Raw genomic sequence first — 14545 nt, 5'->3', positions numbered from 1 at the left:
TTAAGCAAACATGGAACACAATAGTTTGGTGAATGAGAGAAAAAGGAGAATGTTTCATATAATACAATAATAGAGATGTGAAAGAGAAGAAAAAATATTACAAGAATAAAGTTATTTCTAAGACTGACATACGAGGGTAGAAACCATGGAAGAACAAGAGTTTAAGTAGCGATTTTTCAGCGATGATGGGGCTCATTGAACAGTTTGAATCTACGGGCTTATAGTGTTTATTAGGTGTGAAATATTTACAGTCATTATTTCTTACAATATTTTTTTCAGGTCCCCCCTTGCCCTCCTCTTTCGGGAACTCCAAGTACAATTACGCCGAGTGCCTGATTTTATCCCATGTCACTGATGTTCTGCAAATTTTTTCTCATCTGTATATTCTCTGTACTGTATTTTGCACAGTTTCTATTGCTATGTCCACAAATTCAAAAAATTTTTCTAGTATCTATTCTGTTGATTATCCCATTTGGTGTATCTGTCATTTCAGATTTCGTATTTTTCATCTTCAGAAGTTCCATTTGGGTTTTTTAAATATCCTTTATTTTTTGCCAATGTTCAAGTTCTCCTTTAAATACTTAAACATAATTCAATAATAAAAAGACAAATAACCCAATTAAAAATGGAGAAACGATCTGAGTAGACATTTCTCCAAATAAGATATACAAGTATCTAACTGAAAGATGCTCGCCACCACGAGGAAAATGCAAATCAAAACCACAGGCCAGTACTTTACACCCATTAGGATGGTTAATCAGAAAGTCAGATAATAACAAGCATGTGTAAGGATGTGAAAAGATCAGAAGTCTCATACACTGCTGGTGGGAATGTCAAGTGGTGCAGTCACGTTGGAAAATATATGATCCAGCAACCAGACTCCCAGGTACACATGTGAGAAAAATGAAAACACATGTCCACACAAACACTTGCATAAACACCTGAATGTTTATAGCAGCATTACTCATAACAGCCCGAAGGTAGAAACAACCCAATGTCTATCATGTGAGGAATGGCTAAGCAAAATATAGCACCTGCATCTAATGGAGTATTATTCAGCCAAATAAAGGAACGAAGGACTAATGCATGGTACAAGGTAGATGAAACTTGTAAACATTATGCTAAGTGAAAGAAGTCAATCATAAAAGACCACATATTATATGATTCAATTTATATTAAGCGTTCAGAATAGGCAAATATACAGAGAGAGAAAGTAGATTAATGGTTGCTTTAGCCCTGGGAGGGATGGGGGTTGGGAGGTGGCAAGAGTAAAGGCTAGAGGGTTTCTTTCTGAGGCGATTAGGATGTTCTAAAATTGACCTGGTGATGACTGCATGAATCTTGAGCACTCTACAACAGCTGATCTGGGCACAGTAAATGGGTAAATTGTATGATATATGAATTACATCTCAATAAAGCTACTTTCTTTCCACCCCTACCCATCTTCTTTTTTTTTTTTTTTTTTTGAAGCAGTTACCTCAGATATGAACTAGGGACCTCTTGGTTTGCAGAAAGCTATTTTTAAAAAATAAAAAGTAAAGGCAAGCAAGATTCCTCCTCCTATAGTTCTTTTACTCTCTAAGTAAATTCCAGTCTCAGTTAGAGGACTTTCTGATAGCCTAGAGATGGAACACTTAATTCAAATATACATACTGTTAAGGTCAGTACAAGCTTTTAGCACCATAATACAAAAAAACAAAGAGCTATCTCATCTGTTCATTTCTTTAAGAAATTGTGAACAGCAACAAATCAGGGAAACTGTACAGTACAGATCTCTACATAACCAAATTAACTCATTTTAATCATCTATTATTCAAATTCTAAAAAATTAATTTGAAAAAGCACTAGCAAACAAGCAGAATTTGAAAGGAAGGCAATCCTATTTCTAAAACAAGGGGAAATAGGGATCTAATGACAGGTTCTACATCAACTCTCCTTCAAAGAGCATTTCCCAGAGGGAAGCTCTAGGAGGCAGGGGTACAGCGCAGCAGTAGAGCGCGTGCTTAGCATGTACAAGGTCCTAGGTTCATCCCCAGCGCCTCCATTAAGGGAAAAATTTTTTAAAAAAGGAGAGCTCTTACCAGGTAAGATGTGGTACACACCCAGTGATGGAAAAAGGAGTAGAAATCTTACATAAGGATCCTAAAAGAAAGGACATTCCTCTGTCTTTTATTAGTTCACTAATTCTCAGAAAATGAGAACATACAGAGAATACAAAGGAAGAGGCGCCAATAACCAGTAAAACTGTTAAAAGTCTTATCAGCGATAATTCACTGAATTAACTCTTATTCATTTCATCAAAAGATACTCAGCCAGTATCCACTATATGTATGGCTATTAGAAAAAGATTTACAGTGATGTAAAAATACATAAAATCTATATCATAAATTATGATATTTTTCCAGGAAATACCACAGAAAATGGTATTTATGGCATTTTTCCAGAAAATGAGTCTGAAATTATTTTCCCTTAATTTCATGTGTCTGACTTCCTAGATCTAAAGAAATGTAAGAAAATTTAAAAGAAACGATTTAACTATGCGAACATTTAAAACTTCAATATGTAAAAAAATAATAACTAAGTCATAAAACTGGAGAAAAGACAATGTCCTTAATTTATAAAAGATTCATCAAAATGGCAAGAAAAACCCTAGGACACCAACAGGAAAATAAGCAAAAACTACAAAAGAGAATTCACAAAATAAATTCAAATTGCAATAAAACATGAAAATAATTCCACCTGTGCTAGAAACCAGACACTCAAGTTTAAACAAGACAACCCTTTCTGGACTATTAAGCTAGCACAGACTTCTAACACTCAAAGCTAAGAAGCTGGTGAGGTAAGCACTATTTGTGGCCTGTACATCTGTATGATCTTTTCAGAAGAAAATGTTTAGCAATAGATATTGAAACTCTTAAATGTGTTCAAACTCCTTTTAAATTCCACATTCAGGAAAGGATTTTACACGAGCAGAAGAGCGGACAGAGCGGTCTATCAACAGGTTCACTGCACTGCTGTCCTGAGCAGTGAGACACTGGTGGTAGCTCGAATGGCTTATGGTATAGCTGTAAAATGGAGTATGATAGGGACATTTTTGTTTGTTTGGGGGGAGGTATTAGGTTTTTTATTTGTTTATTTATTTACTTATTTATCAATGGAGGTAGTGGGGACTGAACCCAGGACTTTGTGCATGCTAAGCACACACTCTACCACTGAGCTATACTCTCCCCCTAATAGATCCATTTTTAAATGACCTTTTAATATTTTTACTAACATGACTAATGCTCACAGTATGTTCAGATAATATATCATGCCCACCTCAGCCTAAAGGTAACTCTTCCCACCCCTGTATAATTTACTTGACAATTAATCATTCTTGTGATATCTCTTATTGCTATAATAAACTATTTTTTAAATCATTCACCACATCCTTCCACATTTATGCCTAAGGAGACAGTATATAAAATAGAGGACCACAGACTCTGAAGGATGAATGAGTCCTACTCCAGGTATTCTGAACTAACACATCTCTTAAAGACTGGAAATGCACACTTATTTTACAAGTTCATTGTAATCATTACATAAAACATGTTATACTACTAGAACGATGGCACACAGGGAGATGATAGATGTAAATTTATTACCATTTCTGCACCAGAGCATGAATTATGAAGTTTCCATTTACCTTATCTCTTCTCCTTAACCAGATTATAAACTCCATAAAGACATGGCATGTCTTATATTATGTCTACATATAATAAAAGTATTATCTGCCCAGGGGGCTGTGAGAATATTTACAAGACAAGTGCCATCTGAAATGACTACAGTAGAAAAAAGAGGAAAGAGCAGTGGATATACAGGAAACCCAATCTACCAGCAGGCAGGAAGCTGAGAAAGAAGATGCTGCGTTCAGGAACTGGGAAGATGCTCAATGCGGATGGCGAGTCTAAGAGGCAAGGGTTTCCGCAGGACCATCTGGCCTGGACCTCAAGCTTAAAGGAGTCTCAAATCTAGCTTCTGGTGAGGAGCAAATTTGCGTAGGGATGCAATGAAGGGTCTCTTCACAAAGTGACTTTAATTGAAATTCAGGGCCTCCCAAATTCTTATTCTGAGGATCAGGACATCTTCAACTCAGAAAAGCTCCCTGGACGTAATCAAGGCTCTTAGAGGACTTGGTCATTAAGCAGAGCCCAAGTCTGCTTTACCCACCACTGGAGCCCCGTGACTTTGGTCTAGCACTGCCTGACACGGGGCAGGCCCTTGGGACGTGAGTGAGTCTACAAGGGAAATAAACAAATGATGCAGGAGGCGTAATGAGGAAGACAGGACAAGGCATTGTGCTCTCACGGCTGGTCAGTACAGCTAAGGCTGAGGTTTTCGCTCACACAGTCAGGCTAATGACTCTTCCTTTTCAGTAATTACTCCTCGATACACATGTACTCCTTTTGGTTTTCTGTTAAATAACACCTAGATATTTAAAGAGCCCAATAAAACTCAGGAGGCATCTTTATAAAGTATCATCTCAGTTCTGGGGTTGAAGCTTCAAGGCAAACGTTTATGATGTTTCTGGAAGTGTTTTTCCCCAATTTACTTCTAACTTACTACTTTTTCAGATAAGTGAGTGTAATTAAACAATTTCTAAATTATTTATTTTAGTTCAAGACATGATACCCAAAATTGTGTGATGAGGGAGGGAAGAGGACTGAAAACCAATGCAGAGCTGCCACCATTTTCTTCGCCAAGTACAGAGGTTGAAAACACACAAAATCCACTGCCAGTATCATCTACAAAAATATACAATTTAACCCTGGAAAGTTAGTTTAACTCTATAGAAAAAAATCACCATACTGTCATTGTATCAATTTACTGCAGGCTGGTAACTTCAGTGCCTGGCTGGAAACCTCTCATTAAAGAAGTCGATTTGATTTATGCTGTCAGAGAAACTTTCCTTAAAAGCATTTTACTTTAAACTCTTCCTAAGACTCTCCTCTCGCGAGCCCATCAGGACAATGAGAGTTACTGAGTGTGGAAGCGGGTCTCCTCCTTCTCTGCACCCCGCCCCCTGCTGCTGGCTCTCACCTCGTCCTCTCCTCTCCCCAGCAGTGTTCTCTTCATTCCCCCGCGCTCCCCACCAGCGCTTCCAGGATCACACACCGACCAAGTCTCTAAGCAGAGGACCAGAGTGTTCGAGTTTTCATTCTGGTGGCTGCCTTAAGATATTCTAAAGATCATCCGCGCCAAACACCCTGAGGAATAAGAGGCAAAAAAAAGTACAACCAAAGGCTACCGGCTCTCAGTCTTCAATAAACCCTAACTCAAAAGTTCCAGAGTGGTGAATTCAAAGTCGCTTAAAATACTTTCTGTCAGACACCTCCATGTGACAAGGTAAGTTCTTTTACAAACTTTCCAAATAATTAAACTGATAGTGTTTGAGTATTTAACAAGGTTAATGACAGCAAATACATTTGTGACGTATCACAAATCACAAAAGTGATCTAACCCTAGGCTTAACAGGGCTGTCCAGCTTATTTGTTCTCCTTAAAATAAGGAGAAGGTGATCACAGTTACTGTAGATAGGCTAAGAAAATGAAATAAAAGCCGTTTTCATTCATTAAAAGTGAATTTTCAAAGGCTGCCTATCTGAGAAAAAAATACATACGGTTTTAAACTAATAAATCCAAAACTTTTAAAGCATATAATAGATAATTTCTAATTAAATGATACATATTACTTGAGACTATTCATTATGCAACTACTTTAAGAAATATTTTTAAAACATGTCATAACAAACCAAAAAATATCATAAGGATACAGTCCAATGAGAGTCTAATACAGCCACATACAAATGTAATCATTCATTTACCAAACATCCTAGGCATCTAATGTGGCAGACCCACTACTAGGCAGTTCAGGGATAAAAAGACATCTAAAATGATATTCACTACCCTCAAGTAGTTCACAGTCAAGAGAAGAAGAAAGATGCTTGAACAATTTTTAAAATATAAGTAACTAATTGACATAAGACAGCATTCAACCTCACAAGTAATCAAAACACTGGCAAAACGTAAAAACTACCATTGTAGTGGCAAGAATAAACTCATATATTCCTCATAAAAACTGGCACAAATTTTCTGATGAGCAATTGGCAATATAAATCAAAGAGTTTTAAAATTATACATACTCCAAAAGATGGAAGCAACCCAAGTGTTCACAGACGGAAGAATGGACAAACAAAATGTGACATGTACATACAACGGAGTATCATTCAGCCTTAAAAAGGGAATTCTGCCACGCACTACAGCATATATGAAGCTTGAGGGCATTATGCTAAGTGACAGAAAATGAAAGAAGTCTGTCACAAAAATACTGTATGATTCCACTTACATGAGGTACCTCAAATAGGCAGATTCATAGTGATCAGAAAGCCATTCAAATGGGGGTTATCAGAAGCTGAGGGAGAGAGAAGAGTTGTTACTGAAAGGGGCAGAGTCTCTGTTTTACAAGACAAAGAGTTCTGGAGACCTGCTTCACAGCAGTGTGAATGAATGTACTTAAACACTACTGAACTGAACACTTAAAAGTGGTAACAACCATTGATAAAAAAAAAACCTGGGTGAATAAAATACACTGTAATACATTTACACAATAAAATACTTTATAGAATAAGATAAGAATAAAAGAGCCACTATCACCGAAACAGCACTGTGAATCTCACAAACATCACATTGCATAAAAGATGTAAAGTATCTGTAAGTGTCAGGGCAGCGAGCAGAGGCGGGTGGTGACTCCCGTGTGGGGGGAGAAGGGGTTTCTATGCTGCTGCTCACTCCCTCTTCATTCACATTGGCGATTGTTACCAGAGTACACCCACTTTTACATAATCAATCATGCAACACACTCCATACAGATATAAATGTCTGTGTTACCTTATACAACAATAAATACCACACAAAAATTTAAAATTAAAAAAACCTGAGGGAACCTACCAGGTCCCACCTAATTGAACAACTGGCCTCTCTTTCTCTTTCATCTTTGTATTATCAAATTCTGTCAAAAGCCTATACAGTTGCCTCTGTTACATATAGTTCAATATGTAAAATTCTGTACTTAAAAAGAATAATAGATTATAACTAAAATATATGTATGCATACTATTTGATATCACAATTACATTTCCAGGATCTTATTCTAATAAAACATCTTGGATACACCTAAAGACTGAGCTAAAAAGAATGCTCATAACATTCTTATTTGTAACAGCAAAAGAAATGGAAACACCCTAAAAGTCCAACAAAGGACTGGTTAGATTAATTAAGATCACAGCTTCCTGGAATAGAAACATCAGAACACACTCAATGGGAGTCGGGAGGCAGCTGCTACACAACAGAGGTGCCTCCGGCAGACTGAGATTTCGCCAAACACTACGTAATAAAAGTCACTGCAGCCCACCTTCCTTCTCCCCTACCCCACTTCTACCATTCCGTCTCCTTTCACTCTTTGTGAACTTACTAGGATTCTATGGAGGATGCCAGCAGCTTCCTTCATAAATATACACCACCACATATATCACGTTAGGTTTAAAAACACCAAGACTCAAGGCTTTCCCATATTTCACTGATCTGAAAACATACCTTTTTTTCCCTATGTTAACATCTCTGATATTGCCCTGCTTCCTACAACTGATACAAAAAGCACTGTGTGATAGTTTAATTGCAGCATGCTGTCCTTAGTGATATGTAAAATTATAGTGCATCTTACAACCAGTGGCATCTTATATTTGATGAAATACTACTCTTTGAAAAAATCGACTCCAAGAAGTTAAATGAGCATTAAGATAGCTAGAAATGAAGTCTATTCAAGAGCAAAAGTACCAAAATAAATATGAACTAAAACAATTTTTTTAAAAAAGGAAGAAAATTTTATTTACAGATTTTCAGAGCTCATAGGATTATGTCCAGATATTTACAATTAAATAAACTACCTCAAACTATCTAATACAAATGAAGATACTCAATGTTTATTAAAAAACACAGTGAGTTGGGCACTTACACACGTCACTTGTGACAACTGTTGAATTTCACCTGAAACCTGAGTCCCAGAAGAGAGCAGTAAGAAATCCCCCGACCCTTTGTGTTCCAAGAAATGGCTAACCCTATTGTGAGATAACACCTGCCTCCACCTTTGTCCGCCATTCCCATGTTTCTCCCTCCTCTGAGACATTCTCCATCAATGAACATACTGCATGAGCCTGAATATTATGCCCTTGATTATTTAAGAGCACAAAAACATCTCATTTACAAAAGGTTCTTTATAATCATGCTACTTCCTATGTTTACTTTTAAAAATCTTTACTGTCACTTGGTTAAATATATAGCCAAGTATTGTTTCTTAGTAAACCACGATCCTATCTCAGTGTTCAAATCTCCTGCCAACTTTTAATATTTTGCCTTCCCAAAATCAAATCCTAAATGGTATCTCTTACAACTAAACTGTCTTTGAGATTTCTCAGAGGGCCCTTAGAAAATCACAAAGGATTTGTTCTTTCAAGAGGTGCTAGAAATAATTAGGTTTATTTGATGTGTTACTATTGATGAATTATCAAATCAGAAGCAATGCTTAGCCTTCCCTTGGTTAAATTTGTATGGGTCAGATACTATAAATATTTCAGAAACGTTTTGCTATGATGGGATTCTAGAGAACTGCCAACGCCCTCGCTGTCCACGGCACGCATATTTATCAGAGTGCCAGAGCTGCTCTGCTGAACAGGAGACAACTGCACAGAGTTCTCAGGCATAGTTCAGTCATGTATTTTATGTGTTCAGTTGCTCACAACTTCTTTAATTTGAATCTAGGATCTTCTAGGCCAGTGGTTCTCAACTGAAACTTCACATCACTTACCTATGAATTTTTATTATTATACACAATAATAGGATCTATTCTAGACACAGAATCCCTTTATTTGATATTCTTGATATATTCTCAGTATATTCTAACTATATATTTGATATATTCTTGGTATATATCAGAACTATTATATATCTGAAGATCTTTTTTTCTCTATAAAGATTACATGTTTTCCATTTTCATAAATTAGATGCAATATCTATTTTCTTGACAACAGAGTTAATCATTATGTTTATAAATATTTTGTCTAAAAATGTTTTGGATTGACTTCTAGCCTGTTTTTTATGTCACAGAAACAACCAAGTTTTCTTATCAATTGCCTTAATCTTACAATCAATCTTCAATGGATCTTTCAGTTTTGAAAGTTACCAGTCATAAATTAACCAGAGCCACTTTAAGGTTTCCATCACTACAGACAGGCTTTGTTTTACTCTGCTGCTTCCCTGAAAGCACCTGCCTTCAGCTGCAGGCCAGGGTGCCTGTCTTCGACAAAAATGGGCCATCTCAGGGCCCAGGGGAAAAGACTCTTCCAGGTACTTTCAGATACTGGTTTCTGATGCTATGTTTAAACAACTCTGAGATCATGTCAGTGGACTGAGTTGGGATTTACACAATTCTAGTCAAGAAGATGGATTTCCAAGACTGCTAACCAAACATGGAGTGGAATTAAGACTTACACAGGACTGAAGGAACTGATGGAGGACAACTATGGGTTTTGTTTGGAATACTGCTGCTGTATTATGTTTTATTTCCTGGAAAAAATAAAATTCTTCTATCTTAAGCTATTTAAAAGTCATAATAATTAGACTATTTTCTTGTAAATGAAATTGTCAAGATCATTTTTTTTCACACTGGTGTGAATAAAACTTAGTACCTTTCTAGAAAGAAATGCGGCAACATGTCCCAAGAGACTTAAAACTCTGAGTATTTTATGGCCTGAACTGAAATAATATAAAATACTGAAAAACTTACAGACAGATTTTTTACCAAGTCATTAATTATAAGTGGAAACATATATATTATAAAGTAATTCAAGAACAATTAAATTACAGTGTACTCAAAAAGGAACACTGTTTGTCACTAAATATGTTTACATCATGGGATAATGCGCATGAGATGGCAGTTCCTAAAGATAAACTGTATTGGGGGGATATGTATGTATGTATATATCACACACACACATATACAAAGCCCAAGGAAAGAAATATACCGAAATGTTAATGGTAACTATTTTTAGACTGTAGGATTATGACTGGCTATTTTCTTCTGTATACTTTTCAGGTTTTTCAGATTTTTCCACAATTGACATGTTGCTTTTATAATCAGAGAGATTTCTAACCAATTTAGTTGTATTAACCAAATAAAATTCATTCACTTTTCTAAGGCTGCAAGTAGATCAACTTGAAAGGTATTACTCTTAAACATAATGTACAACATTTTAAAAAGTGAACAGTATTAATCTAATTTGTAAAGACATGTCAAGTTAAACTAACAACAAAAAAGAAGCTTCAGAGAAGAACGACTGAGCTATGCCTACTGACCTAAAGGAGTCATTCAGTCTGTAGGGTTACACTTCCGATTCAGTAGCACTATTTGCAACCCTCGAGCCAGAATTCCAAACATGCTCAGGAATAATATACAAAATAAATCACAATTGAAGCAAAAGAGGGAATTTGGAAAAGCCAGGTCCCAAAATCCTCTTTCCTCCTATGAATTCAACAGACACAGGAAAAACAAATATTTCTTGAATTAAGATCACTGCAGCTACTTTAAAATATATCTAGCCTCAAAGCATATTTGATGCTTTCTTACGAAAATTAATTATGATGGACTTCCCCCTTTTCACTTTAAATGAAAAAAGAAAAAGAAAAGAGAAATATAATGATAGCTAACACTTCATATAAAAAGCTATTATCCCATTTAATCTTAGTAACAACCTAGGAAGTAGGTTTTATTATTATTTGTTTTTCAAATGAGGAAACTGAATCTGAGAGACGTTAAATAACTTCCCCCAAATCATAGGCTAGTAATCAAAAAGTAAGAGTCAAAGCTTGTCTGTCTAGTACCAAAACCTTTGTGGTCTCACCAATATATTCACTGCCTCCTCCATTCAACAAGTATCTACTGAGAGCCGTCCAATCATTAGACACTGTGCCAGGAATTGGGACCTAAAAGTAAGCCAAACAACCACATCCCTGCCTTCCTGGACTCTGATGTCTACTGAAGGCAAGACACAGTAAATAAACACACAGATCATCACAATGGTGACGTGTGAGTAGATGGTCGAAAACCACAGGGACTAGAAGACTTACAACAGGAGGACTTGATCCAACCCCTGGTGAAGGGGTACAGGGCAAAGGATGGCTGACCCTCAAGTAAGCTTAAGAGAAGACCAGGAGCAGGAGGAAGAATTCACAGGATAAAGAAGGAGGGCAAAAGATAGCACCCCAGGTCATCCTTTTCTGAAAAATATACTTCACAGCGGGGAAAACTGCTGTACACACACACACACACACACACATACACACACACAGCAGGGGAAAATGGGTCCCTTTTTTTCTTTTCTTGAGGACTGCTCTATTGGAAAAAAATCTTTAAATATATGTCAGTGTTTCAGAGAAAAATGAACAAATTATCTAAAGTACTCATATTACTCATATATTCTAATCCCAATTTTACTCTAAAATTAATATTAAAATTTAAACTCATCTTTATAACTCTTGTGTTTAAGGACAGGCAATCAAGAGAACAACCTTGAGAGACAAGGATAAGATGCATTCTCATTCCTGCCTTTGGGAAACACGCTGTTTTTAAGGAAGAAACGTTCAGAGCCTGATATCGCCTAGCTTCTTCAAAATGCCTCCTCATCACTTCGTGGATACGTAGTAGGCTAGTTCTCCTGACTCAGTCTCAAGAGACAAAGTACAACAGCATATTTTTTTAACTTTGGTAGAGCCGTGTTTTTCAAAGTGAGGGTCACAACTTACTTGTGGGTAATAAAATCAATTTAATGGGTCATAATGAACAATATTTTGTAATAGAAGAGCACAGAACAAGAATTATCAGAGTGTATCATATATTACAAGGTCAAACACTGCTTCATAAATTTTTATTTCAGTTACACAGGATCCGCATAGTGTTGTAAAATAAACTTGTTACCATGGGTCACAATCACAGCCAGAATTTAAATGTCACCACCACAGGACCGAAATCACAGTCTTACTGCCTGCTTGATCTAAAACTGAGTACAGAAAAGATTAACTAAAAATCTCTAAAAAGGTTTGAGCACTGGCTCTTTAATCTGTGAACTTGAAATAGTTTCACAGGAAAAAAGTTGTGTACAATGAGTTTGGGGGAGATTTCAAGGTTGATGGGGTTTTTTGCATTTTTTTCTCCTGAAGACGAGTCTTTCATCCTGTAAAGCCCCATTCATCCAGAAAACATCCGCCTCCACAGTTGGTATGAGGGCCTGAGCCGGCGCTGGGCTGGGCAGGGCGGCAGCTGAAGACCCTCACAGGAGCACAGTGTGACCAGAAGGGAAAGGGAGGCAAGAACCTGGAGACCTGGGTCCTCGGCTGTTACCTTGAGGAAGCTGCAGCCTCTGCAGGCTGGTCTTCTCACCTCTAAAATTAAGGGCATGGCCCAGATGGTCTCCGAGCTCCCTCCAGCTCTAACCTCCTGTAAGTCTCTAAGCAAAGGCTGGAAGCTGGACTCAGTGAATATTAAGAGTCCCACCACCCACAGGACTTGGCATTAGGAAGTGCTTATTAACTCCTGATGCGCCTAAGAACTAAATACTTAAATATTCAAAACATTAACTCTAAGTGGGAAGGGTATAGCTCAAGCTTAGCACGCATGAGGTCCTGGGTTCAACCCCCAGTACCTCCTCTAAAAATAAATAAATAAACCTGATTACCTCTCCCAACAACAACAACAACAAAAAAACTAACTCTAAAAGTCTTGTGAGAAAACCAAGTTATACCTACACTTTTATGTCTCGCATAAAAAGACTTTAGAATTTTTAATGCATTTATTAAATCTTCTACCAAAATATTTCCACTGAAAGACTAAAAAGGTTGACAATTTCTATTAATTTTACATCTCTAAACTAGCTGTCCTCTGACAAGCCCTGTTCAGAACACTCTACAGTTCAGCAGTATCCTCAAATAGCCTGCTCACATGCAAAGAAAAGCTCCACTGAAAACATCAAGTCTGATCAGCTTTAAAGCTTAGTATCCACTGTTTTCCACAGAAGGCTTATTTCTTCTGAAATTATGCTGAAATGAAATCCACTTATGAAATGCTTTTGATAGAATGCCTAATACATTCTGAATAGCTTTCCCTGCTACTCTATAAACATTTGGCATCCATATGATCCAAATTTTATGATATGAGCCAAGTATCATGACTAATACTTCTATTGATGTCTGCAAAATATGACAAATGAATGTTCTTACAGGTTCAAAACAAATTTTCATTTGCCTATGCCATTAGTGAATAGACATCTAAAAGCAACTTGCACTGTTACACTAGTGTGAGGTCTGTGGGAAATACAAGAACGTACCTACCACACCTACTTTCCAGAGAAATAATGTTCTTTTTAAAATACAGCAGTTTCAACCATGCCTTTTAAAAAGGGGAAACATCTTAACAAAACAGACATGTTGAGAATACAGTTATATATCTAAATAATAGTTTCTAGGAACACCAAGACCACTGCAGGGCAGGGTCTTTGTCACTGCTGATGCTGCCTCTCAACTACAAACTCCGTTATCCAGGATGAACCAAATAATTAAAGAAAACCAACTGGATATAGTCAGCTCAGATAGGTCATATATACTAAAAATAAACTTTAAAACAGAAAATTTAAGTTAATTTAAAATCTGGCAACAGCGTTCTCTCTATATAATATATAGAATCATCTATTTCAATTTTACTAACAATTCAAAGTAAAGAGACAAATTTATAAACGTACAAGAATTTGGCCACTCTAGCTTTTTACTGTAAAATAAAAACATGTAACTTTCATTATAAAAAATGGTAGGAAAAAAGCAGTAATATATCCTTTCAGTCTTTTTTTCTAGACACATATACACTGTTTTAATGTGATCACATTAAGTACAAGGATTTTAAGAAGCCCAACTCAGATTACTAATGGTTTAAGCAAAAAGAATTTATTAATTCACATATTGAATCAAGAGAAAAATGGGGGTGAATGTAGCATAAAAGGAAAACTAGCCAAAGACCTCTTTCGGCCTCTCTGCTTTTCTCAGGGGGTCAACGTCACTGTCTTAAACCAAACCACTGCTCTATGAGATGGTGACTATACACTTCAGGGAGCTAGCCCTAGGCTCAGGACTCCACAGTACACATTTCGGTTACCAAAAAGAGCTTTTCTGTCCCCCAGCTCCAACTGAAAAATCCTAGGAGAGAACTTCAATGGCCTGGCTGGCACCAAGTGTCCACCCCTAGAGCCGGAGTGTGTAAGAGGGCCGCTCCAATCTGTACCTCGGAGCTAGAGTCGCGAGGGGGTGACCCTGAGGACAGGGAAGACTGAGGCAGGCCAGTCACAGCTGGGGAGAAACACACACAAGCTGAGCAGCTATCTCAAATCTCGGCCACCACCTTCTGCAAGTGCTGTT

General features: G+C 37.0%; 1 protein-coding gene and 1 long non-coding RNA gene across 4 annotated transcripts in view; one reads left to right on the top strand and one right to left on the bottom strand.

Annotated features, from left to right (window-relative positions):
- The window catches only part of MAP3K4 (mitogen-activated protein kinase kinase kinase 4), a 102582-nt gene that overhangs the window by 83307 nt on the left and 4730 nt on the right, over positions 1-14545 (bottom strand). The gene's annotated exons all lie outside the window — the stretch shown is intronic.
- Positions 9356-11924, top strand: LOC140697922 (uncharacterized). Its single transcript, XR_012075301.1, has 2 exons — positions 9356-9436; positions 11635-11924. It is a non-coding gene; the product is annotated as an uncharacterized lncRNA (long non-coding RNA).

Source organism: Vicugna pacos, chromosome 8, assembly GCF_048564905.1.
Source record: "Vicugna pacos chromosome 8, VicPac4, whole genome shotgun sequence".
Lineage (NCBI taxonomy): Eukaryota > Metazoa > Chordata > Mammalia > Artiodactyla > Camelidae > Vicugna > Vicugna pacos.
Note: the sequence above shows the minus strand (reverse complement) of the source record. Positions and strands in the feature narration are given on the sequence as shown.